At 41.0% G+C, this 25592-nt stretch overlaps 1 long non-coding RNA gene across 7 annotated transcripts in view; it reads left to right on the top strand.

Annotated features, from left to right (window-relative positions):
• The window catches only part of LOC111244277 (uncharacterized), a 70218-nt gene that overhangs the window by 33624 nt on the left and 11002 nt on the right, over positions 1 to 25592 (top strand). For 2 of the 7 annotated variants that reach the window (XR_015319988.1, XR_002670833.2), the window contains exon 2: positions 24925 to 24989. This is a non-coding gene — a long non-coding RNA (uncharacterized LOC111244277). Of the gene's footprint in view, positions 1 to 15522; positions 15693 to 18067; positions 18358 to 24605; positions 24674 to 24924; positions 24990 to 25592 lie in introns of those variants that run through there. The other 5 variants (XR_015319986.1, XR_015319987.1, XR_015319990.1 and 2 more) reach the window with 5 other exon arrangements.

The raw sequence follows: 25592 nt of genomic DNA, 5'->3' as shown, positions 1-25592 counted from the left end.
TGCTACACACATTAGTGAAATTTCTGAATCTGTTACACATATTACAATGAATATTAGAAAAAATGATGGAAAAACCGATTTCTATTGAGCAAAATGTCTTAATACCCATTGCCACCACTAAGCCTGATTCGTCTTGACCTTATTTGATTTGCCTACTGAAAAGCCAAAGCCGATTATAATATTTGGTAAATCCTCTTTGGTGACAACAGCAACAACTGGTGGAATGATATGCCCTGTAGGCTGATTCTGCCTTTTCAAATTCTTCGAACTACCTTTCCTAAACGAATAGCCTTCTACATCCGGTGATTCTTAAAGTCGGGGCGTCGATTCGTTGGAGATCCCAACGACTGGCAGAGTTACCAGAAACGCCCACAAGTCCTAAGGCAAAAAGGTCGTTCATTAGCGTTGTTTACCTTGGGGCTAACGGCGACCTTTGAACACCTCGTAACTAAAACGTCCAGAGTGATTCTCTATGTGACAACCGATATGTAATTGTTCTATACTACGTTCATTATCATCATAGAGTTAGTGGGGATCGTCTGTTGCAGCAAAACGAGTTTCGCCTCCTTTGAATAGAACTAATACGTGGACATTTCGTCGACGAATCCTTCTACTGAAGTATTGTTTAGCGTAGATTTTTCCGAAACATTTGAAATTTGGATTATATTTCTATATAACAATACTTTCTCTTTATGTATTGTGCAATGCAAACGTGCATGTTCTTGCCCCTCATACGGAACTGAAAAGGAATCGAGAACGATTGATGTATGTTCTGAAAGCGTTCAGTTTTAAATCGGATCTTCAAGGGTACACCTGTAAGATATGAAATGCTTTCTGGGACGTGTTGCAACAAAATCGCTGATTACATATACGATATTATGGGCCGTTTATTTGGCGAAAAGAACAATAAACTGAAGACTTTTGATTTACAAAAAAATTAATTTCCTTCACAAAAATTGCATGGTACCATAAGGAGTGCATCTTAATGTAATATTCTTTACTATGATCTGATTTTAATTATATTTTATTCTACTCGTGCGTAGAACAAGAGGGATTATCCAGTGGCACCACCAGGCCGCGTTTATCTCTTGTATTATGTGGAAACGCTTGCAGGTATTAGATTAGCATAGCAAAGTATATATATATATATATATATATATATATACATTTAATTACTTGTTCCACTAGACAGCGGGCCATCAGTCGTCCGAGAAGTTTTCAAACGCTGGACTGATTATGTAGGCATATTAAAATTGAGACTGTAAAATATAGTTTTGTCGTGAAGGCAACATTATTGGTAAAACAGTGCAACAATAAAGCTAAAGACCTCTGCTAGAAGGTCGTTTCCTCCAGGAATATCACCGAGTTCTGTGGTTCCTAGCGGCCTATAGTATTACAGACCCCACACCATAAAGCAGAAGAGCGATACGTTATCAGATTATAAGCATTCAACGGCCTAGCGGTAATCTAAAATTAAATTCTCCTTATTCACAAAGCAATCATTACCGTTATTAACGTCTCAGCTAGTAACAGTATGGCCCAGTTCTTCACATATCGATCTCATCTCTAGACATCTGAGCTTTTCTCCGATTTCATCATGAAAACTTACTTTGCAGAACTCCACAACGGTGGGTATGTTGTCATGCAAGCTTCACAGATACTGTCGCCTGCACGTTCCTATAGGACTCCGCTATTCATCAAAGAGTTAACAAATTTCTGAACGTCGTTTACATTCGTGCTACAAAAGTCGTCATTTGACTACCACTTCTTCTCCAAGTAATACCATAGTCAGACCCGTGGCATTATTATCCACCTGGTTGACTTCAGTAACGGGCAGTATGTCCGCTATACGCGAACGACTCGCTTCTGCCCCTCGCCTAACTGTCTCAGTATGCCCCTTCCATTTTGACAACTCGGTATACATTTGTTGCAACAGTCAAAGTGAGGTTTCTTACAGTTCGTTGAAGCTAAGAACTGTAAAAAACTATGCCGCCAGAGGACGCAGACCGCTCGTGTCCTGGGAGGTAGATCCTCGAAGCAGTACGTCACTAACACTGCATTTCGACTGTATTGTAAGGGGTATTCTTTAGCCGGGAGAACGTGTTGGCCAGCCGCGCCAGCAGTGTAATGCTTTGTCGGTCGCGTGTTGTCGAATGTTAGTAAATAAAAAAAAACAACTAGTTATTGGTTCGCACAGAATGGTTCGGGCGGATAAAACTGCTAGAATATTCGCATGTATGATAACAGAAGGATATTTCTTAGACTAACGAGACTTCATTACTTACTAGATCAGCTCGTTGCTAATTTATGACGGATGAACTGGAATAGTATAGATATATTTTTGAAGCATACGCCATCGTAGGTTCGGAAAAAAACAAGAACGGCTTTAGCTTTTTTAAGGACTTTCTGACTGCAAATTCCGTGAATTTTTATCAAAACTAAGTACTTGCGGTAACTTAAAAACTGGAACGGGTTTTGGCATTGGCAATGATCCATGTGATCCGAAACAGACATCTCTGTACCATGCAAGCGAGGTAACTTCACAGCCCCATATAACCCCATATAAGAGTTGAAAAAAGCACCTAATAGCCTTCTTAAGGCACTTCTACCATCCTCGCTCTCTCAATTGGCGTGCGATGGAAGTTCCGCTTCGACGCAGTCGTTGCGTGTCGTGCCTGTTTCCCTGATGAACGAGTAATGTTCGCAGATATTGGCTTTTCTTTCTCGCTGGCTCGGTAACGATTATGGCTGTTATCCCTCTATTCATTTTCCTTCCTCTGTCGATCCGGAAAATTTTGTCACGCCTTATGGCGGGCTGTAGTAAAACTATTTAGTATCTTAGCAAAGTTTATGGGCTTGCCTTTGTTTTCGTAGGGGCCCGCCAGGACTCTTGCAAGGAGCACACACCTTAAAACGTCACACATGATCATAAGAAATGAAGAGAACTCCGAAACGAAAAGATTGCCAACTACTTCTATAAGCGTAGTATTATTTTCAATCTCTCTTGCATTTTGCCTCTGGGTGTGTGGTCAGCGTGTACTTATATACATTCGTTAATCATGCAACTTGCCCAGTGTGGGAGGCACATTCATGCAAGCCATTTCTATTATCTTGCCTATGTAAGCTACACAATGACTCCAGCCTTATACCTCAAAATAGTAACGAGATATCCCGTATCGTGCCATGTTCCTATGGCGTAGAAAATATATGCAGAAGGCAGAGAATGCTTAATAGGGAAGGTATTTCCCATTATCTAAAGTTTAATGGGATCGGTCTTAGAAAGATTCATTTTGTCAGAATCATTAATAGTATACTGCCGCATTCTGAGATCCACAAGTGGAATCGTTGTTGCGTAGCGACAGATCTTGTAATATCCGTACAGTTACACTCTTTTATTGAACGGACCTTAAAATTTTACAATGTTCTATTATAAATCTTTGCGTCCGGTACCACTTCGTTGAGCATTACCTCTATTTCCACCTAGGAATAGGAAACAAAGCTTGCCAATACTCTTATATACAATAATACTCAGTCTCGAATATAATGTAATACGTATTTTCAAATCAGCTTACTTGCTGAACGTACTTATATCCGTCGAAACGATTTAAAACTTTACACTCTACTATAGTTAACGCTTACCCCCTTGTAAACAGAAACACCCTTTCGCTTTGGTCTCTTAAGGAACCCAAAAACAAACCCCCTATTGGGGAACAAAATCTAATGTCGTAGCTGAGTAGCGCCTGTCTACATAACCATTTTGTGAAAAGACCATCTGTGTGCTCATACGTTCAGCGGTGCAGAAGCAGTTTACCTAAACCCCTATTGATGACAACGTATAATCACATTGATGGATAAAAATCGTTGTAATAGGTAGGTTAGTCAATACCACTAAGCTTCGGGCTACCGGTACACCCACATTTGCCAGAAGCGATCGAGACATTAAAGGAAGACGAACTGTGCGTCATTCAGTTTTTCATCGGGCGTGATTTCCTTGTAAACACTGAATAGTGTTTCAACAATGTCCCTCTGAAGTAGATGTATAATTTCTCCACACCCTAAGATACATGGGCTACGTGTTGTAAGATACGTAATGGGACAACATTGAGTGGGTACCAGCTGAACGGCACACCCAATATAGATCTGTGTATATAATATTTGAAGGGCTTTCCGTCTGCTTAGCCAGAATGCTGGAGACAACAATGGCAATTTTAAATTAGACAGATAGGAGCGCATATAATGTGGAGCATACATTTAAGCCCTTAACGCCAAAATCGACCCATATATGGATATAGGTATGCCGTAAACTGGCTTCCGGTCTGTATCAGTTGAAAAAGCTGCACCACTCAGTCATTGCCTGTACTGAATACGTACACATTTACATAGATCAAGCATAGGATCACAGCCCGAAATAGGAAGTGTAACCTAGTGCTTCCTTGACGGCTATACCACTTCGTCGCGTCCATCCTTGCATTCTGCCCCCTGCTCCGTACTACGTAGGAACTCGGCCGCTTGTCAGAATTTTCGATTTGTTCACGTGCATCATGTACTCAGACCCGTTTCGTGCAAAGGATTCTATTCATCCAGCCAGTCGGCTCCCAAAGCTCTTCAGACCGCCAAATGGCCTTTACCCTATCGTTGCTGGGCTTCTGACCCAACTATTGTGGTTACTCTGGGCCGACAGTGCGGCTAGGAATCCCGCTTCGACTGCGCTGGTCACGAAACTGTTTCTGAAGGTAACCGAGGCCAAGATTAGAATCAACGTTAGCAAACCAGTTACATACACGGATATATGTGGTAGCTAGTGGAGTGGTGCACCATTTGCAACTGGCAAACGTGCCTCGGGTTTTTGCAAGTCGAAGAGAACCTTTGGAACCAGCCCAAAACGTCCTGCTTCTAGTATTAGTAGGCAGAGCTTGCACGCCCAGCTCGAGCCGATAGTGGTAATGGCTATACAAATTGCAGGAAGCGGATTTCCTGCCGTCCATTCATCTGTTGACGACGACGATGATGATGCGTCAGAACAGAGATTTGTGACAGAGCGATAATGACATGTTGTCATTCTCCAAGACTATGCCACTCTAAAGTAAACGCGGGCTAAGATGAGCAATTCATCAAGTAAATTTATTCACAGTATCCAATCCACATTAATGTGCTGCCTTCAATACTTTTTTAAATTTTAGAGCTGTACTTTGTATTTAGCCCCATCATTTCTACCACTTTTGTGATTCTTTAGAACCAAGACTTCTATTTATTTGCATCTGTGCATCTTTGCTGGTAGGCCTGTAGAGATACATACGGTAACAATGCACAATCCTGAACGAACTTAAGCTTTACAGACGTATGTTTATATGTACATCTATGTGTCTGTACAAAAAACGAGGCAGTTAAAAGCAACTCTAGCGTTCATCCATAGTATAAGTTAGTTAAAAAAAAAAAAAAAAAAAAGTGTTAAACTAAGGTAATTTAAAAAAACAGTTTTATAGACCTTGTCCTTAGAAAGTTATTAAGTAAGGCTCAAATAACAATCGACAAAAGCAACAAGATTAGCCTTCGTTATTAAAGGATTGATAAAGAAACCACATATATAGAAAAAAGAAATGTATCTCATGATACCCAGTGGTAAAAATTTTAAAGAATACACGTCTTGGACTAAAACTATGGGCTCTTCATTTCTCCGTAATTTTAGTGCTTTTCGAAGTGGTGAGCTAGAATGCACTGAAAGGAAGACTTGAACGAGCATATTTAGAAAGCACTTATTATCTGTTCGTCGCCTTCAGAAGCATCCAGTTGAACAATGACCAGGAGGAGGCCTAACATACATTACAAGACAGGTCCATGTATTGAATTCAACCATCCTCAAAGCGTACATAGGGAAGAGACAAACCCCGCCAACCTATGGGTGTTTGTAATCTTTTGTTCTTCGAAGTGTACCAAAATCACGTTTTTCGACAGCACCAGAAGTAGATTCTGCACGTCGGGGCTTGATCAAGATAACCTCAAGTGTCGCTTTGTTCAGCGCAATCTTATGATATTCCTCCATGATTTCATCTACTGCGAAAATCCACGTCGGTGCACTGCCATGTTTGATGGCTTGAGTTGTAGGACACGGTATTTCCAACATGAGCAAATTTCATTCATTTTCTATACAAGCTCACTTATGAATTTAGGTGTGATGGAGCACTCTAACATGTATATAATGTAATATGGTAGCCTATAAAAGAAAGGTTTTGCTCTTTTGGAAACTTTTGACCTAAACAAGAAGCAACATACGTGACAAAGCCTTAACATTAAACAATATAAGATATTTAAGTACACTTTCCTGTTAAACTAAAACTTGCTCTACGACATTAAGGACTTAATAGGTTCACAACAAACTCCGTCAACATCCCCAGTTAAGGGATTTCCCTCAGCGTTACGAACCCTTGTGCTGCAAACAGCTGTCTCTTGTTGGCTTCTTGATGTTCTTATCAGTTTGAGCAATTCGGTCTTACCAATTGATCATTGCCACCCTTACCAACATTGCTGCCAACTGGGTTTACCCTAAAAACAGTTAAAACCTGATTTGGTTCGTCTGAGTGGGCAAAATGAATACGGATATTGCGCAGTACGCGAATTGAAACAAGACCATTCGAATTTGGGCAAACCTTTTTTTTATTACCCCGCGAGGCATCTCATGATGCATCCCGTGAGGAAGAGCCTCTACGCTAAATAGCGTTGTGTATCAATGTGATTACCGTTTGGTCTTTTTCTGCCTAGACTCGCAGATATTGTCTGATATTACTATTTTCCAAGTGATAATATGTATCTAGGTGTATCTACGCATCCTATGTATTAGATATGAGAAAATGTCGCGCAAATCTTAGTTAGTTATAGCTTTGCTGAATGAACCAACAGTGTTTTGTAGCACGAAGCGCGCCACTCAAATGATTTGAAAATAATACTTTTGTCTAACATTTATAAGAGATTCCCGTACAATATTTTTCAGCCAGTCATCTCAGCACGGGCATCTTCTATTCGGTAAAATTGACGCTCGATAACATCCTATTCCGAAATCATTTTCTATTTCAAAGGACGCTAAATGCAAATGATAAATAAATATGAAATCGATGTTTAATGTACTTAAAAACGACCGATAATGTGGCTACAATTAATGGCCCTCGTTAGAAATCGTGACCATTGTCTTCATTCAATTTAACTCAAGAAGTTCCGAATATGAGTCGACCGAATGTCAACAGAAACGCTACCGTTTAGTCGAAAAATTGTGGTTATTTTTGAAAAAAAAAACCCAGAACTCCGAAGCCGGATATTGTACCAAGCATATTGAAATTTATTTCGCACACGTTTATATTACGAAAGCTGTGCCGAAAGTTTACACATTGTTCTTGGACAAGTTCGTATCCACAAGCAAGCATTGCAATCTTCGAACGGCCCGTAACAAACCTATTCGGAACTTTTCAGATATAGCTTTTATGCCAAATAAACGTTTTTGTCCTCTTTTGTTATCTGACAATGTTCCGGCTTCGGTCGGCCAACGTCAACAGCCACTGTTTTCCGGTCAGTGTAGATGAGCCCGTAAACATTTCGGTAAGTAAAACCTTACATGATTTTACCAGGACCCTAGCCGCAAAGCCTATCAAACTCGTCAGGCTAAACGGAGCTGTCACATAAAGCATTCAATTTCTAGTGTTTATCAATACACTTCACACGGTTTTCAACTCCCGAGTCAACTAGTGTTTTTCTTCTGTTTCTTTGCAAAGCTATTGCAGCAAAGGAACTCTCCGCCAACGACCCTCAATGCTCCCCTGCCCTGCCCTTCACGCACACACAGGGATATGCCCACACCTATTTCACACATGACAAAAGCACCGCTCTCGTATTGTTATTATCGTAGTTGTGGTTGTTTTTACTAAAATACCTCAAGCAGCAGCAAAGAAAGAATAAGTAGCTTGTTGTGGCATCTTCAATGAACCACATTGTTTTACCCTAGCCTAATTCTGCTCAAAACAATAGGGGTAAGCACGCTACCATGCCTTATGAGCTTTTGGGACTGTTGTCACAGTACGCGTGTGTTACAATGTCGGGTTTTTACGAAACCGCAGCTGAGAAGCATTGCAAAGCAAGGCAAGTATCTCGTCTCGCACGTGGCGCACCTTCTCAGTTGCCATCAAGAACAGCAGGGAATGGAGGTGTTGCTTTCCTCTAGTGTATAAATAATACTCCATCTACTGCCCGTTAGTATGATGATAGTGATTGAGAATGATGGAAAATTAGACCAACTCTAAAGGAAAAACGAGTGCGCGAGGCTTCATAAGAATTATCCGAACCTTTATTGTTGTTGTTGTTGTTGTTGTTGTTGTCCTCGGTAAGAGCAAAAACTCGTTTTCAGCAGACGGAGAGCCATGCTCATGAACGTGGAAATCCCCCACTTTTCCTTATTTCAAAAAGTTCGTACACCATTGTTCAGCTCTACTCGCTCGTTTGCTCCTACAAGGGCAAAGGGCTTATGACAGTGTCACATGAAGCCTTAAAATGCGACCAGCGCAGTGCTAGCTTCGCTAGGAAAACGAAGCCTTCGGGATGTTTGTAGTAAACTGGTCTTTGTGATGAACGAACACGGGATAGCAACACGCGTCTGGTAAAAAAGAAATACAGGACGCCTATTTTGTGATGCTTTCGTCACTTTCGTCGCTACTTAGGCTGCTGAAGGCTCGACAGCAAGCTGGCGCATAGGTTGACTGCCTAGGGCTTTCCTGCACCAGCCCGCTGATTTTCGCAAAGCGATGTCTACCCTACGTGCGCAGCTCCTTTGGGCGTTGCTCCTGTATCTGCAGCTCGTATTATGTATTCTTCAATCCTCACCTAACACTAGGTTTATGTAGACGGAAGCCTGGGGTGTTGTTCTGATGCAATAAGTTTTGCGTCAGAGAGGTCGAGCGAGGAACCCACAGTCTGATGTGGCTTGTGGACAGACGATGCTTCTGTCTGAGTAGGTGCGAATTTTCCTTACATGGCAAGCAAATGTCCAAGGAGAATGGTCACCAAGTTTCTATCTGCTTGTTTGGTCTGCGTTGCAGTGACGCTGTGCACGGTGATATATAACGAAAGCAGCATAAATATGCGGGCTAGAGTTGAGCCTAGCGCTCGTCTACTTTTTCGTGCAAAGACGTCCTGCAAGCTGTCCGGCAGAAATTATATGTATATAAGGCAGGGGCAGAAGGATACGTGTACACTCATACTGGTACGGCATCGCCACTGCTTTAAGATCGGAGAGCATAAAGGCATTTCCAGGTACCCACAGACTGGCATTTAACGACATGCGACGATACCCCATATACTGACGTCATTCAATATCACTCGAGCCTGGTTGTCTATACATGATTGAACAAACACTATAAACATTTGATATGTCACGTGCGGATGGGCGCATTGTTAGCCATCAGAATAATCCCAGGCTTAACATAAAGAAGCAAACAGACAAAAAAGAAGGATAGAAACTATAAAACTATGCACTACAGCACAGATAACAACGAATGATTGCCCACACAGAAATCGGAACGGACGGTCACGTATAAGTGTTGCACATACCGTATAGAATACCATTCAACAGTAGATAACGAGTCGCACCAAAGGATCTTATTTGAACACTTCACACTGCTGTGCGTCATCCAACCTTGTGTCCCTTCTGAGCAAGAAAGTCATGAGCAAATTTGTAGGCGCAAGAGACAGGAGGCATGTCGTACACATTCTGCCATTTACCACCGCAACGACCACCGGTTGTAGATGCCATTTAAGCCATGTTCTCCCAACAAGAAAAGGCTACACGTCACTGATTACCTTCTACGGTAATTAGCGATGCCGTGATTGTTTAGGCAAGATCGCTACGTAGAGCACAGAACCCAACCAAAATGTTCGGAGTGAGGCACTAGCAAAAGGGATGCAGGTCGATGAATTTGAGAGGGCTGATAGCTTTAGGCCTCCAGGGCTTAGATGCCGCTGCTTGTTACCTGGAGACTGGTGGGAATTCTTTTTATATAAGATAAAAGTGCATAGACAAAACAGGCCGAAAAGGAGGACGATCAGTTGACAAAGAGGCGAGTCTCGTGACACTACTAGACGATGTTGCGTGCCCCCAGCACAATAAAGCTTGCGTTGCTTTTTTTTGGCGCTTCACATAGTCCCTCAGTTCAAGAAGAATGACAGCGGGCCGAACCGTGACTGAAGCTTGGAACTCTATTGCCTGCCACAAATCTTGTTCGCGTAGGGATAAGCGGATATGTGCGACAAAAAGGCGGGACTGCTGCATGGAAAGGTCAAAGGAAACCCTTGCAAACGCTTTTTTGAGCGCGCTCTTTAGGTTCATCGGTGGCGGGCTTCGCTGTAGTCGAATCGAGATCGAGCGGCATAGAATCTGCGGTATATTCGACGGGCTTATTCGAGGGCGGGCTGACGTCCGTCAACAAGTGCGCCGTTATTTAGATGAACTCGCAGGCGAAAAACATAAAAACAAAGGAATTATTGATTGTATTCATGTAAATCTATATTAGCGTAACCATGAATGTGGGCTGGTGTGTGGGTAGGCAGGAGTATATACATTGACGATGTAGCGTAGATTTCATGCAGTAAGTCAATACCCGGCCTGTTGTTTGTCTACGAATACAGACGTAAGTAGAGAACCCACTTTAACAAGCTCGAATAATTTAAGTAGAAAGTACTTGAGTTCAAAGTCATTTGACAACAAACTAAAATAGATTGGATATTAAGTTAAAACATGGATTCGCTAGCAATAATATTGTTATATTTTTGAATGGACGCTGCGGAAAATCATGGGACAATCCTACTAAGCTCGTGTTAAATAATTATAGATCAATTGAAAAGCTCTGCAGTACGAAACGTAACACAACTGTGCAGTAACAAAAAAAACCTATTACCATTTAGGTCTCTATGGCAAATCCGTTTTAGCCTTATTTTTCTAATTCACTGAAAATAGAAACCTTTTTCTTTAGTTTAGATAGATTCTTGTCTTTAACATGGTTTTCCTTTTAAAAATTAAATAGGTAATGTCCAATTTTACTCACAGATGAATTGCAGTGCTCACAATGGAAAAGACCCGATGTCGGCTGCTCAAATGTTTAGACTCAAGATCCCGACCTTTCTGGTCGCAATCTTGGGCCTAAAAATACTTCAGAGCAGTCGCTGAGTGACAAAAGAATTGCCGAATTTCAAGTTACGCCTATTTTCTAATGGCGATCGGGTGAGTTAATAACTCATAATTCTTAGCAAATGTGTAATCTTGTTAATTGATCCAAATGTTAAAAAATGTTACTACAGACGAAACAGAATTTAACAGAGAGCGTGAGACAGCTAATTATCTATGAGCTTGTTAGTAAATTTTGGAGAGCGTGTATCACTTGACTTCAACCGTTAAGGCCACGAAAAATTCTTTCAGCAGATCATTGCAAGATTACTCCACCCCAAAATTAATGGAAAATATCTGATTTACTTGGAGTCAATGGTTTTTGGTCTTGGACTTTTTTTTTATTAGCGACGCATTCCTGAACTACTATGCACATATGTGAACGTACCGCATGATCAATCAATTGATTTTAACTTAAATTTTGGGCGAAAAGATAGCACGCCATATATCGCGACGTAACGGGTCTTTTTGCTGCGAGTTAGTATTATGATTTATTTTATTATATAATATAGATAATATATATTATTCGAAGTTGATACTACTTGTAATTTCTTTGCTATTTTTAGGTAGTAATCGATACATTGTACTGAGATGAACATTGACTACCGCCGGTGGTTTTTTCTTACAGGAATGACAACTAAATAATAATATACTTATTATACAATACGGTTAAATATCCCCTTTTGCAGGACTGAACGGATGTGGGCGGTCGATCAGTAGAGAACTGGGCGGGCGAGCAACCAAGATCAAACGCTTCTGTCAAAAGTGGCAAAAGATTAACGGAGACCACCGCAGAAACTTAGTAGGCAGAGATGTTACTATTGCAGTTGTCCCAAAAGTGGACTATATACAGAAAATATATCGGAATCAGAAAGTTTCTTCCGATTTTCGCCTTTTCAAATTTTGGCGGTATTGGCAAACCTCTAACAATGCCTGCTGCACAAAAAACTGTAATCGTATTGGCGTAAGTAAAACTATACCAACAGAGTTTTATCTTGTTAATTAAGACAAATCAGTGTGCGTTTAAGTGGATCTTTGCACATGTTCGTGCAGTATCCTTCTTCTAGCGCAAATAGATCTTGGCGTGACCCTGTTGCTTGGCAGTGACAAGAAGAAATGATTTTTATATATCTCGAAAGCTTTATGTATAAGATTCCACTGCAAGAGATAATGTGTACTTAACAAAAAAGCGTCATTTTTTGATTTTTCGATGCTGCAGAACCAATCCAAGTTCGGATGTCCTAAATCGTCATAGATATAATAATGAGTCGCTCCCATAGAATGATCAAATGAATTAACCATAAAAGCAAACTCCAATAGCAATAAAAGTAACTACTTTCTGGTACAAAAAGCGTCAGTTACGTGTTCGATGGACTGGCAAATGCATCATATTCTGTAGACTATTACAGACAGATAAATGATGCGTATTTTATGTACGTTATTGCCGCTAAGTATTTCGGCGAAACTTGCCGAAAGTATCACAGGGATAGTTATTTTTTTAGCAAAAAGAAGCGGCCATAAGAAAACAGAAGGGCAGTACTCTCTAGTAGGCATCCACCTTTACTAGGTGTCCACACATGGCAATAACTATATATATATACTTAAAATCTTCGAATGCTTTTGAGAGCCGGGTCCTTAACCTAAAGGACTGAACTCAAAAGGACGTATACGTATACACGTATTTTTCAAAGACCAGGATAAACCTTTTATAAGCGTATAGAGTAATCACAAAAACTTAACCCGAATTAGTACCAATATAATTTTTGTTGCCGAATATACGCCATTCATTGGGTAGAACATCTTGGGTTACAAAGTAGCAGTCGTATAGACACTGAATGAAGCCATGGAACTGTACAATAGGCAGTGTTTTTTCATTGATATTACGAACCATATGCGAAAATGAGGGGCCAAAACGTTAGACACTTGGTTGACACCTCTAATCGTAGGATTAATAAAAGGTGGTTGACGGCCCTTCCTTCTATTATTAGCTACTGTGGGATCTTTAATGATCGTGACTATACCACTTCGTAATCAAGATCACATTTACAATGGGATATAATGTTAGACATTTACTACACAAGCTAGCGACGATGGCCAGTTTTCAGTATTATAGCTAGTAAAGCACGAAATTGATTACACGCTTATCAGTTAGAGATAGATACATTTTTAAATGAATATTAAATATACGCGTACTTTTTGTATTCAATCGGTTATCTCTCATGATATATAAGATCTCATAAAATTTTCACGAGACGGAAATTGAACACACTTAATAATACTTATAGTAATATGAGACAAGTGTATCAGATAAGTACAAATAAATATATAGATTCAGAAGGTAACCTTATATCAAGCTAACAGAAGGCTAACGACGGTTTTTTTAATCATTATTTTAATAACATAATTTTTATTCCTTTTATCAACCATGTGGTCGAACCGTAATGTTTATTTCAGAACACCTAATGTTCTCTAGAATGAATATTTTTAAATAGCTTCCTATTTTTTAGTATTGAATCCTATTGGAACCTTGGATTAACTTCTGACAGGATTGCGTACATTTCCGAACACCCTGTTATTGATCCGTAACCAGTAATAAAGACATATAGTTCTCGAATTTAAAAAACCTTCTTGCTTTGCTCATAAATTTGTTTTTCGAGTTTCCCTACACCTAGAGTAGCGGTCGCAGCTATAGCCGCAGGGAGGCCAGGCTGGTAGATCTACATTATTCGCAGTAAATATCGCCAGCGTCCTCCCCAACCGCGATCGAACGGGAAGCTACTGCGCCTACTGCTTCCAGATGGTGATACAGTCATGTTGAGGTGAAGCAGGGGCCGTATCGAAAACAATAGGTCTTTTCGGCATAAACGTCGTCAGTCTATTTCAAACTATATTTCGAGCCTGATCTACACATATCCCTGAGGAAAAACTATCGGTTTCAGATGCGACTATTTGCCTTTCCGTACCTTAATTTCGCGTACTCTCGTGCTTCTCGTCCCGAAATACCAGTTTTTCACGACACCGATAACAACGATTCGTATCGATATGATATTTTAAGATAAGATAATCTTATCTCTGGAAATCTATAGTTAATATAAACAATTCGCGTACGCATACAGACTGGGTTTGAAAGGTGTAAATCATGTTGAAATATATAATGATACTATGCGTTAAACGGATTCATTTTTCAGAAAGCCATAGATTTTATGGAAATAGCTTGAACGACCTTAAATCTGCAACACAATGCAATGCTATTCTGAATTAAAGTCCGCATGTGGGAATGCTTTCGACATAGGACGAAATAGGCAAAAAGGCCTAGATAGGGAGACAATCTGAATGCTAGGCAGCTTGTGTCAATAGACAAAAACGTCTTTATTATTAACACTGCGAGAGTAAAACATCTTCAGGGTCAATGATAGTTGTCGCCAAGGCTCATCTACTATACGAAGCATGCAAAAAAAGAACACAATCTAGTATGATATAATACGTGGTCATAGTAGAACGCATTGATGCATATCACTGTTTCTATCTCTTACACTAGTCCACTGTGTCAAGGCTGGAATTGAAATATCCATAAAGATCTATTTAAAGACGTTGCTATTACGATTAAAATTATTACTGCGCGATGGGGAGTTGCCCAGTGACGAGCCAGCGTGACGAATACTGAATGTTATCTTTGGCCTTATACAATCAACACAGCAGATCACTCAGACACGCAAACAAAAGTTCCTGGCCTGACACATCGCCCTGTACGCGTTGCCATTCGTCTCTTTTAGACAGAATGTCTTCGACAGTCAACAACAGCTAAGGATCAAATTGTATAAGGCTATTATTTTCTTGTTATATATCGGATTTTACCTGAACGCCCGTAGTATTACAGAGTCGTGATATTAAAAGAACATTTCCTATTAAAAGCAACGTAAAGCGTACGCTAGTTTCAGGTAGGCATTTGCCCGTATCGGAAGGTGCGAACATCGGGGTTAATTCGGTAGAGTTGTATGTATCTATGCTTGTAAAAATAGTGACCTAATCCCATGGGTTATTTATATATTGTACATGACATGATTTGTTTGCAGGCTGCGCTTTGCGTCGGAGATCGTTTACCGCGAGCCTGATTGGCTATAGAATTATCTAATGTCCTTGCTAAAAAATTTCGCTAGAAAAAAATTTTTACATCTAATATTGCAGGTTCGTATGACATATGGGTGGGTGGATAGGTGCTGGTAGGTTATTGCTTTGGGATCTTAGCGTGCATCAAGCGACCACAAGGCCAGGCCCTTTTTCTTTCTGTCAACTTGTCTGCAACACTTTTTTTTCATAAATCTTTACAGATGTGCTGCGATCTTATACTGCTGCACTGTGCGATGGCAGAACAAAAGTCGGTGATGATCTAGCGTCTCTGTTAGCCGTGAAGCAGACACATCGCTGATGATGGCTCATGCTACGGGGACCGACATCCCCATGTCATGCAAATTTTAACTCGGTCAGTGTTCCGTGACAGGTACGATGTCCTTGTAGCAACAGTACATAGCAAGAACTTAGTCAAACAGGTCCATCTAAGTAGAACCTATTTGTACTCTTTTCACCTTAGTGACTCCTTGCCATACCTAGTTGCCATATTTTCTTACCCCGTTTTTAAGTTTCTTGTTCTTTCGTCTTTTTCTTTCATCTGTTAAGGCACCGAAGTTGCTATTATTATTGCTTATGACCCTAGCTGAGCCGTGGGCTGGAAGGTTCTAAACGAAACCCAATTTTGCCCAGCTGAAGGTTACTACCACGGCGTTCTTCTACCTAACCGGACCAACAATGTCTACAGTGTACAGCAAAAGACCTGAAAGTCCTGCAGGGCTAAGGGAAAGGGACAACCTACTAAAACCAAACCGAGAAATCTCGGTATAGTTTGTTTCGTTTGTCGTGAGCTCCATGTTGTGTATCTTCATCTTTTGTTTTCTTATTTAGCTCACAACCCTCATCTGTCCTGGGTAATCGTTTGCTCACTACGAGGGCACTGCCGTGGGCACGTAGCGCATTCTACAGCTTGTTATATCTCGACCACTTTTAGTACGTTTTTGCTTCGGTTACAGACAAAGTAATGCTTAGGACAGGTACGGCGGAGCCTGCATACGTGGCCAGCGGGTAGGGATACACGTAGCTAGGTTGATGCCATCGGCGGTCCTACCGCCAGCAGGTCTCTGTCCCACTCTAGCTAATTCGCTATCTTTTCCCTCTCGTAGACCCGGACCGTAATCACACCATGCGGTATCAAAGCAACGGTGGATCAGTTGCTCACTCCGTTTGCTTATTATTATTGTTCATTGACGTCGGTTCAAATGAACTTTTTAGATTGATGACTATGTGTGAGATAAACCTGAAATGGGTATGGTAAGCATGTGGTGTGTAATGTCGGGGTCTATTGACATTTCATTGTTTGTGCGGTATCGTGTCTAAGTCTATGGCAATACGCAACTTGAAATAAGGAGCAACTCTATTGCTCTCTGTTTAAAGAGAAAAAAATCTATATAAATGTAGGAAAATTGCTACTTGATGTGTATATATAGGCATTTTTATAGGAGTCAAATCATCAGAATTCATTTAAACTAATAGTGTTAGTAAAAGCTGCCTGCACACTTTCGAGGAGTGCATGCGTCTATATATCAATGTATCGGTAAAATATTTAATAAAATTATGAGTTGTTCTCTTTGTTTATACGAGAGTAATCTAAATTTTATTCATTTGGCAGAAGTAGCGATCCTCTTTGGCACCACGAGCCTATTGAATGAAGATCCTTTGCCGAGTTCATTCACAGTAGCAAATCTCATCAGCAAAGCACCATCAGACGTCTGTCGAAAAGGTAGACGTCGAAAAAAATATTAAGATGTCACTTAATAATCGTCTATGACGACGCGTACACATACGTAGAGAGAGTTAGCGCGGCGAAAGTATCTTCGCAAAAAAATTTAACTTGTTTATAGTAATGAAATAGTCTTAATTAAAGTATTGTTTTAGCTGAAAACATGTATCCGCTTCGTAGACAGCTTTTATGAACCCTGTTGATCTACTTCTCGAGTCCAATCACATAACGAACGACATAAAGCTTGATTACTTTGTGCAAAATAGTTAATCTTCAGTGAGATGACATCTCTTAGATACAGCTTGGTCAGTATGACAAGTATATAAAACAATTAAAATTAGCTAAAATGAGATCGAGTTTTACTGTATAAGTAGGCGTGTCATCCAATTGCGAGGCGGACATTTCTCTTAAAAAATCAGTATTTTTATCTGTATATACGTATACATATTTACACTATTAGCACATTTTCACATATAATACTAAGTTTAAGAGGAATCAAACCTCAATGACGGTTCGGACATTGGTCGCAAAAAACGAATATGGGCTTATTGCTATACAAATCCCTTCTTTCTCAGTACTTATCAGTCCGTACTTTCTGTAGTCATATTTCTCTCCTTGATGCAAGATCAGCAGTTAACTTTTTTTTTGTTTGTGCTACTCTCAGGACTTCACAGCCTACAGCGTTATTGCCACCTCGAAATATCGCTATATATCCCACCGCTCTCCTTTCGACACCGTCCTTCTCCATAGCTTCTTCTTTTCACGCATAAAATCCCATTTTCTGCTTTTTTGCCCTTGTCCCCACCCCTCTCCCCCTCTATCCTTTTTTTCCCCACTGCTTTGCTCTATTCCTCCAATCTACGCTTTTGCAGTACGTTCTTGCCACGTCGCGTACCAATCCAATTTACGACTTGAGACTACAGTCGACTAGCGCTCCACTCAGCATAGTCTGCGTCTCTACACTCAGAACTCAAACAGAAAGTCTTCTGCGATTCAAGCCGGCTTCGTTTTCTTCCGTTTGATAGGTGCCGACAGACATCGCGACGCTCTTTCACCTCTCGACTTCGATGGATGAAATTGTCATCGGGACCCGTTGAACTACGCCGTAGTCGACCAGCAGCTGAGAAGGGACAGGTTTCTATCTTCTAATGGAAACGGACGTCACCTGCGGCTGTAACAGATCGGCCATTGTAGATCTGCCAAATCTACGAATGCTTCTACTGCCCGCGTTGGCAGCTTGAGGAGACAGAGGAAGAGACGCTACGAATAGTACTGAAAATTACTTCCGACCATTTCGTCCGCATTCCCTTCCTGCTTGGGCAGCTTCATGCTACACTTTTACCCGTTGGGTAGTACGTATATCTGTGTGGTATACCAATATGCGTACGTAAATCTGAGCGCATTTATAAATAGACGGTCCGACAAAACCCTTGGGGTCGAAAGGGATCATGGGGGAACGAAATGGCAATCCTCGTCTCCAGCTGTTGTGCCACGTTCGGTTCGTTCAGCTATTCCCTGTTTTCTATGTTTGCGTGCGCGTCCATACGACGTGCCTTCGTTTCCACCTTTCAGTCATTTTCCGGCAGCCAAACGAAGGTAGTCGTTCACAGCGCAGGGTTTTCCTTAGATGATGATCCTTTCCAAAGATGCTCCTTTCATTCAGCTGCCATTAATACTGCGGCTATATTCCGATACTTGTCACACGTATGGCCTCACTGGTCGGAGTTGTAACGACTCCGACCAGTGAGGCGAAGACAGGCTCTCTGCGACAGGTGTGTTCCTTATTGATGTTGTGCGTCTGCGGTGTCAGCCGAATTGGGGATGAGACGGACTGCTTCCCAGGCTAGTGACGGCGCCTAAAAGCTTCTGTGTGCACCAAACTGAAGGTTGTCTAAGATATTCGCGTTAATATATCTGTGCGCCCGAACGTATCTGTGAAGCTGTTCCATGGATCGTTTTTTCTTCTACGAAAGAACATACTAGCAACTATAAGAAAAAGGAGAAAAAAATCAAAAACCGAAACCCAATATGACCGGTAGCAAGTGCCTACTGTTAGCGGGCTTCGTATAGCTCGTATAACGTACTCCGCACAAATACGCACAGCCTCAGTTGAAGTGAAGTAACTTTTTTCTTGCTTTTTTAACATCCTTATAGCGTTCGACTCCGATGTTAGGCCAAGTTGCAAACGGCTACGTTGATCCTACTTTATTTAGTATTAGACAGAGTCGGTTTTCTAGTTACAACGCGCTAACTTTTTTTTTAAACGAACAATTTAATCTGAGGTGCGGGTCGGTTCACCCCGTTAGATAATGACTATTCACTTGCGAAGCGCAAACCGTCGCCATATTAGCGCTAATATGGGACAAGTTTGTGAATACACTACAGAAGGTTGTCATTGTATGTGATACGGTACATCGGAAATGGATTATATATATAGAATTTTACCCATTTATCTCGCCTTTATATGGACACCACCTGCTGGCGATTGATTCCCGTCATAGCAACTGGTTAGTCTACAAAACGGGTTATTTGTACTTCAAGTCAAAGACTAATCTTTTCAAGCACACTTATATTCATAATACGCCTAGGTAATGGCGAACGTTGAGTATGGCTACAAGAGTTAGTTTAATCTTAGCCTTGAGAAGCATCTTACCCTGAAATACCGGTGTAAACAGCGGCGATCATGCCTATTACCCAACTTCTCGTACCACGACCACATTCAAGTTCGGTAAGCAAGCACACCATGTATACTTAAATAATCTAAGTTTGGTTCGTTTGGAAGCGACTTTTAGTACAAGCGTTGTTCCTTTTTTGTTTGGTAAAAGTAAAAAAAAACTCAGTCAGTATAATGAAGTGTATTATTATTAATTATGAATTGTTTATTTATGTTCCTTACAAACTGGATTCGGACTTCGCTTACTGTCAACCTGAGTAAACAACTTAACAAAGATATGACACGTCTACTAGAAAGTGGTTTGCAACAGAATGATCAGAAGATGGCGTCTGCTTGCTTGTGTTCCGAGGCAACAAATGAATGTGGAGGGGAACCTCCCTACAGACGATAAGAGTTTCCCACGTCAGTTGTAAGACATGCCTACCTAATACTTCGTAATATGAATAATTTCCGTTTTAGCCAAAGGACGTTATTTGCTTAGTAAATGGGCAAATGCCATATCTTTATCCATACGCCAATGATTATTCTGAGAACCAACCGTTAAAAATCGTACTCAAACGTTTATATTTGACATTTATGCATATTTGAAGGCCCGTAAATTAAGCCAATAACAATTTTTGTTTTATAACTTAGCTTTTTTTGATCGAGGCAATCGAACCTTAATCAGCCGGATTTGTCCGTATGTGCAAATCATACCCAAGGCATATAAGGCGGGCCCGCCAAAATACAACGGCGAGTTTAATAATCTGTCTGTGGATATCGCCTGTTCAATTGATGACTAGCATCCGACGACCTGACAATAGCCATTTACGACTAAAGTGAAACCTATTTGACGTTTGAAGCAGGACTCTCTGTTCCATTTGACGGGTGCATAAAGAGCGACCGATTGATCGTGAAGCGGCGATCGAAGGCAGTAACAGACACAAACAATGATACTGACCCAATTTAGTCCCAACAGGATGCAACGTTCGATCCGACAGTGGGCTGTGGCCAGAGGTTGTTTCAGATCGAATATATCAGTATGGGTATAATAAAGCAGCAGATGCTCTTTGTTACAAACAAAATGTTAGAAAACGCAGTTCAGCTAAAACGCTAACGAATATAAATATGATCATAGATGGAGACCATTATATTATTTTGCTATTCATATCAGAGCTTGAGTTCAAAATCAGATTCACAATAGTCGTACCTTTTTGTGCACATATTGCACATAAGAAAAAAATACGATTAATTCTCCAGTCGACCATTCTATTTTAAGACGAGATCACACTAAACATTCCCAGATAATATATTGATTTGTAATATTGTAGTTACCCTATCTACAGATACTTGGGCCTAATTAGACTTTTTAAGATTTTCTTTATTACCTGTAGCGGAATGCGAGACCGGAAGCAAGGGCTCATCGATTAAGCAAAGTAGGAAATCCCTTTGTACATCTAGTCTGCACTCATAGATAAAGAATTTTGTGCCTTAAATTTGAAGCAGTCACTGGAAGCATACAACAGTCGTTACCAATTGCCTAATTCTGTGAAAGAAAAAAGATTGTAACCCGCGGCTAATACTTCTCCTTGTATATTGGATCATCCCGAATTCGAGTCGTAAAACTTTATCGTAGGTCTGATTCAGAAGAAAGCCCACATCAAAAAGGAGCCCACTCCAATCGCACGCCAAAACCCGCAAAGAGCAGGCTTCTATTACAGAACATGAGCTTCAATGTGGAGCACTATTTGCCCTTGTTTTTCCGTCGGTTGTGGGTTCTTACATTTGTGACATATGGACCCAAGTTGTCTGTGCTTCTTTAGGAACCAGGAGCTGTGCCAAATGTGTTGTTTCTTACATTAGTTACGACCATTGCTACTACCCGCGTCTTGTTGCTATGGTTACGGGCGCCGTCGTGACCATGTAATGATGTTTTATGTCCAAGAGTCGATATTATTTACACACAATTACAGATGCTGCTACCGCCGTAGGAAGTAATTACATTTTTTATCTTAACGATCTCTTTGACGTTGGGCCGTATTAAGCCTATGCTAACGTTAGACTGACGCAGTGTACAGAATAGGCTATCGATTACGCCATTCCGCTCGGCCCTGTGAATATATTCGAGTAATTATCAAACCACATTTTTGTATTGTATATAGTAGCCCTTAAGAATCTATTCTAGCTGAACGACCCATTACTCTCAACTGTATCCTAGACAATTGATCTGAGAGCTAGTGGAAGTTCGTTATAGAGATTACAACATCTTTTTTCGGAAGCATTTTCCTGAAGATTTAGACAAGAGTGGCAAAAGAAAAGAAAGCGCATGCTCTCAGTAGGTATTGAGAAAGTTTTACAGGTTGATTCCACGCCTTGCAGGCTCCCAAAGATGACAAGGGGGTTACTTCTCCTATTTTCTAAGGCTGTGCATTGGCCCATAAGCAGATTAATTGCCATTAGACCAGATAGGCTCTAGCTCATCACTGAACCATTCCTGACGACTGGTTTGCAAAACGATAATGTTTATATTGAGTTTCTCCAGTTTCGAGCACAACAAGCGGTCGGCTAGCTCTCCTCTTCATAAAGAATTTTAAATGTAGGTACTAGGACGGTAAATTGACCTGGCTGTCCTTGACCACTCAATCGACGGCATTGAGCTATATTGAATATATAAGCATGCCTCAGGGTATAACTACATTGCTCACCTTTTAATTAACCTTTGAACAACATGCTAGAACTTCACGATCGGCACCGCTATGACCACTAAACCTTGCTCAATTGCAATGTCTTACTCCTCAAAGGCCGTGTGCTCCGCCAGTTTATCTATGTTTGTGTGGGCTGCATGTCGAGCATTGCGTGTTGCAATACAAGCATTTCTACTTGCATAGACTGGCCGTCTGCGAGATAATTTACCAAGGCCGAAAGACATTTGTGACCCAATCATGGGGCTGGAAGGAATCCCGAACCCCAGACTGGACAGAAAGCATAGCAACTACTCATTGTCAACCGTTGTTTGTCGTGAAGTGAATCGCCACTGGATCATGCTAAGCCAATTCTTGACCGCAGTCCTTTTGAGGGATAGAGCAAATATCGGCATCTCTGCTGAAATCTCGTCCGGCTGAAAGACGCCGGAGCACGGAGATGGAGAACCATTGTATATCTTTAGTTTCGACGACAGGATTTCGAATCGAATAGGATCGGACCCAGTCGAAGTCGTTTTTAACGCACTGGAAGCCCTAGACGTTGTTTTAACTAATCTCATATTTTGTGTATTATATTATTATTATTATATGTGTACACCTACGCGAATGTCGACTTCCCGATCCAAGAAGAATATGACAGCAAATCCATCCTATGACTCTGCCTGTGTGTACATGAAGCCTGGCATAGAACAGACTTGGGAAGTCGCCGATTTCTATTCCCCCTAGGACAGGGCCATATCCGTTAAATTTTCAACGCCTCCAGCTAGCTGCCAGATTCTAAGCCGATTCTTGAGGTCTATGGACGCTGGCAACACTCACTGATGAGCCGCTACACAGAGTCGCTGGACTCTGCAAGGGGCGGGTCATCGAGGGCCCGCACCCGCCTTGACAACGCCTGCCCGCTTGCGCCGTGTTACTTAAGGGATATTTGAATCGCAATCAGTCTATTTAGCCAGGACCGCCCACTGATCCTGGTTGACTGGAGAAAGAAAACTGTGCCGACGACGTGGACTCTAAGTGACGGGAAGAAGGAAGTGTTTGAAAGGATTCAGGAATGGCAAATCGATAGCACAAACGTAGTTAGGATAACGTCGCTACGTTCAGTAGTCGAAATCGATTGTTTCCGGAAGCAGGCTACCTTCGAAGGGGTGACGCATACAATGCGTAAACAACTGAAAAAAGTCAAGCATAATGGGTACTGGACAGGGTGGCTATGGCCAACCGCGAGACAGTTTGATGCTCTGCGGTGCTTCGGATAAAAGCCATTAATAGACCCTACCAGGCTACCTTTACTGTCTATGTGTGAGACAATGGCGCTATAAGGTTATAATATAGACTGCAATAGCTAGGTTGTTGACATTCAAATCTTTTCATTAGCTGATATTATTTATACGCAACGTTAGCTGTATATATCATCTGTAAACATGTACGTAAATGGAAATAAGTTTAGCGCCTAGACTATAATTGTTATTACTATTACGAGCAAGTATCGATGAGAATTTGAAGAAGACAAGGCATGCGTAAACGTCAGTCGCTCAGATTTGTTACTTGATTTACCTAGCTGCTACGAGTTTACCCCAACTTCCTATCCTGCTACGTAAATATTAAGTTAACTCCTGCAAATGACACAATTTCTGTTATGTTGACAAAGGATCGCAGGTTCAAACTCCGCTGGAATCTATCTCTCAACCTACCTCTTTGGTATAATCTCGCGAATGATAGTTGTGAAAATGCTCAAGGTTTTATCATTTATGACGAAAATGGGCACTTCTTACTGGAACTTCTGTTTCAAAGCATATGGTGCAGAAGCGTCTCAATTTCACTAGGCTTCCACGACACCCGCCGCCAAACTGTCGTCTGCTTCGTAGGCTAAAATAATCTCTAACGAATCGCATTGACCTAACTGCACGTCACAGTTTACTTTCCACTTACTGCTGTCACAATTACCCTCATGTTTCGTTCAAAGCGACATAGTGACTACCACTTGTAGAGATTAGTATATATATATATATATACTAAGGAATAGACGTGAATTGTCTCAAGCGAAAGGTATCTCCAAAGGACAATGTGTGATTTACACGACTGCGACAACGTCGATTGATGTATAAGGTCATTAGCGAACGTTTACGCAAATTCGGAAGGCTACCTCATACCTATATTCGGAGCCCAGTACACGCAGGAACAGGCCATCCATTACGCCCCGCCCTCATTTACATTACCAGTGTAACGCCCCAGCTCGACGTGACAGTTTGCTACTATTTCGAGCCGGCTGGCCTGTAAGAAAAGACGCCTGTCTCAGTCAACCGTTACAATCAATAATATACCGCGAAGTGTTTATTGTGCATAAAAATGAAAACTCCTTATCACGTAAAAAGGAATTCATGTGAAGCACACTTCAGATGTGTTCGTGATAATCGATTAAACGGTGCTAACTTGTCTGCATCTGTCGCCACTACTTGAATTTAATGAAATTTCGATAAATAAACAATAAATTCGACTCATGTCTAACGCGTTTCCCTTTTTACAGGGTGAAGTGGCGCGGGAAGTGGTAAGTTACGAATCTCGACCGCGAAGCTGTATCAAATATGTCATGTAAGTAATACCACCTGAAAGTTATTGGAAACAGAAAGATTTCATATTGTCGTGAAAAATCTCATTTGTATGTACCGATTAATTAGGAATCGCTTACTTAGGAATTACCTACAAATTCAGAGCAAGTCAATTCAGTTGAACTTGACTTCTTGAGAATTCGTTTAAAATATATCTAGATTTTCGAATATTAAATAGAATTTAAATTTAAAACAGGGCTAAACTAATGAGATAGCTAAAGTATGTATTAAGTTGTCCAAAAAGTATTGACCTTTTTTGAGCCAAGATCGAAGCAAACATTTTTTTATAATTTACAATAATCTTGCGAGACTAAATATGCGCCATTTCGATCGATAACCGTCTGGTAACACCATAACCTCATCACAGTATAACTTTTTAAATGGTTTCCGAGCGACAGATTGTGACAAATCAGAAGCTGAATTAACACCACTTAGGGATTTCTGCAGAGACTGAAACAGATGACAATCGGATAGCGCACGATCCGGACCATACAGCAGATGCATTGAAAGGTTCCATCTTTCCCAAATTTTACTGCAACATATAGTCTATAATGGAAAACGACGCCTTTTTTGGTAAATAGCTTTA

Source organism: Varroa destructor, unplaced genomic scaffold (assembly GCF_002443255.2).
Source record: "Varroa destructor unplaced genomic scaffold, Vdes_3.0 BEIS01000002.1, whole genome shotgun sequence".
Lineage (NCBI taxonomy): Eukaryota > Metazoa > Arthropoda > Arachnida > Mesostigmata > Varroidae > Varroa > Varroa destructor.
This window is presented reverse-complemented; position numbering and strand designations above follow the sequence as displayed.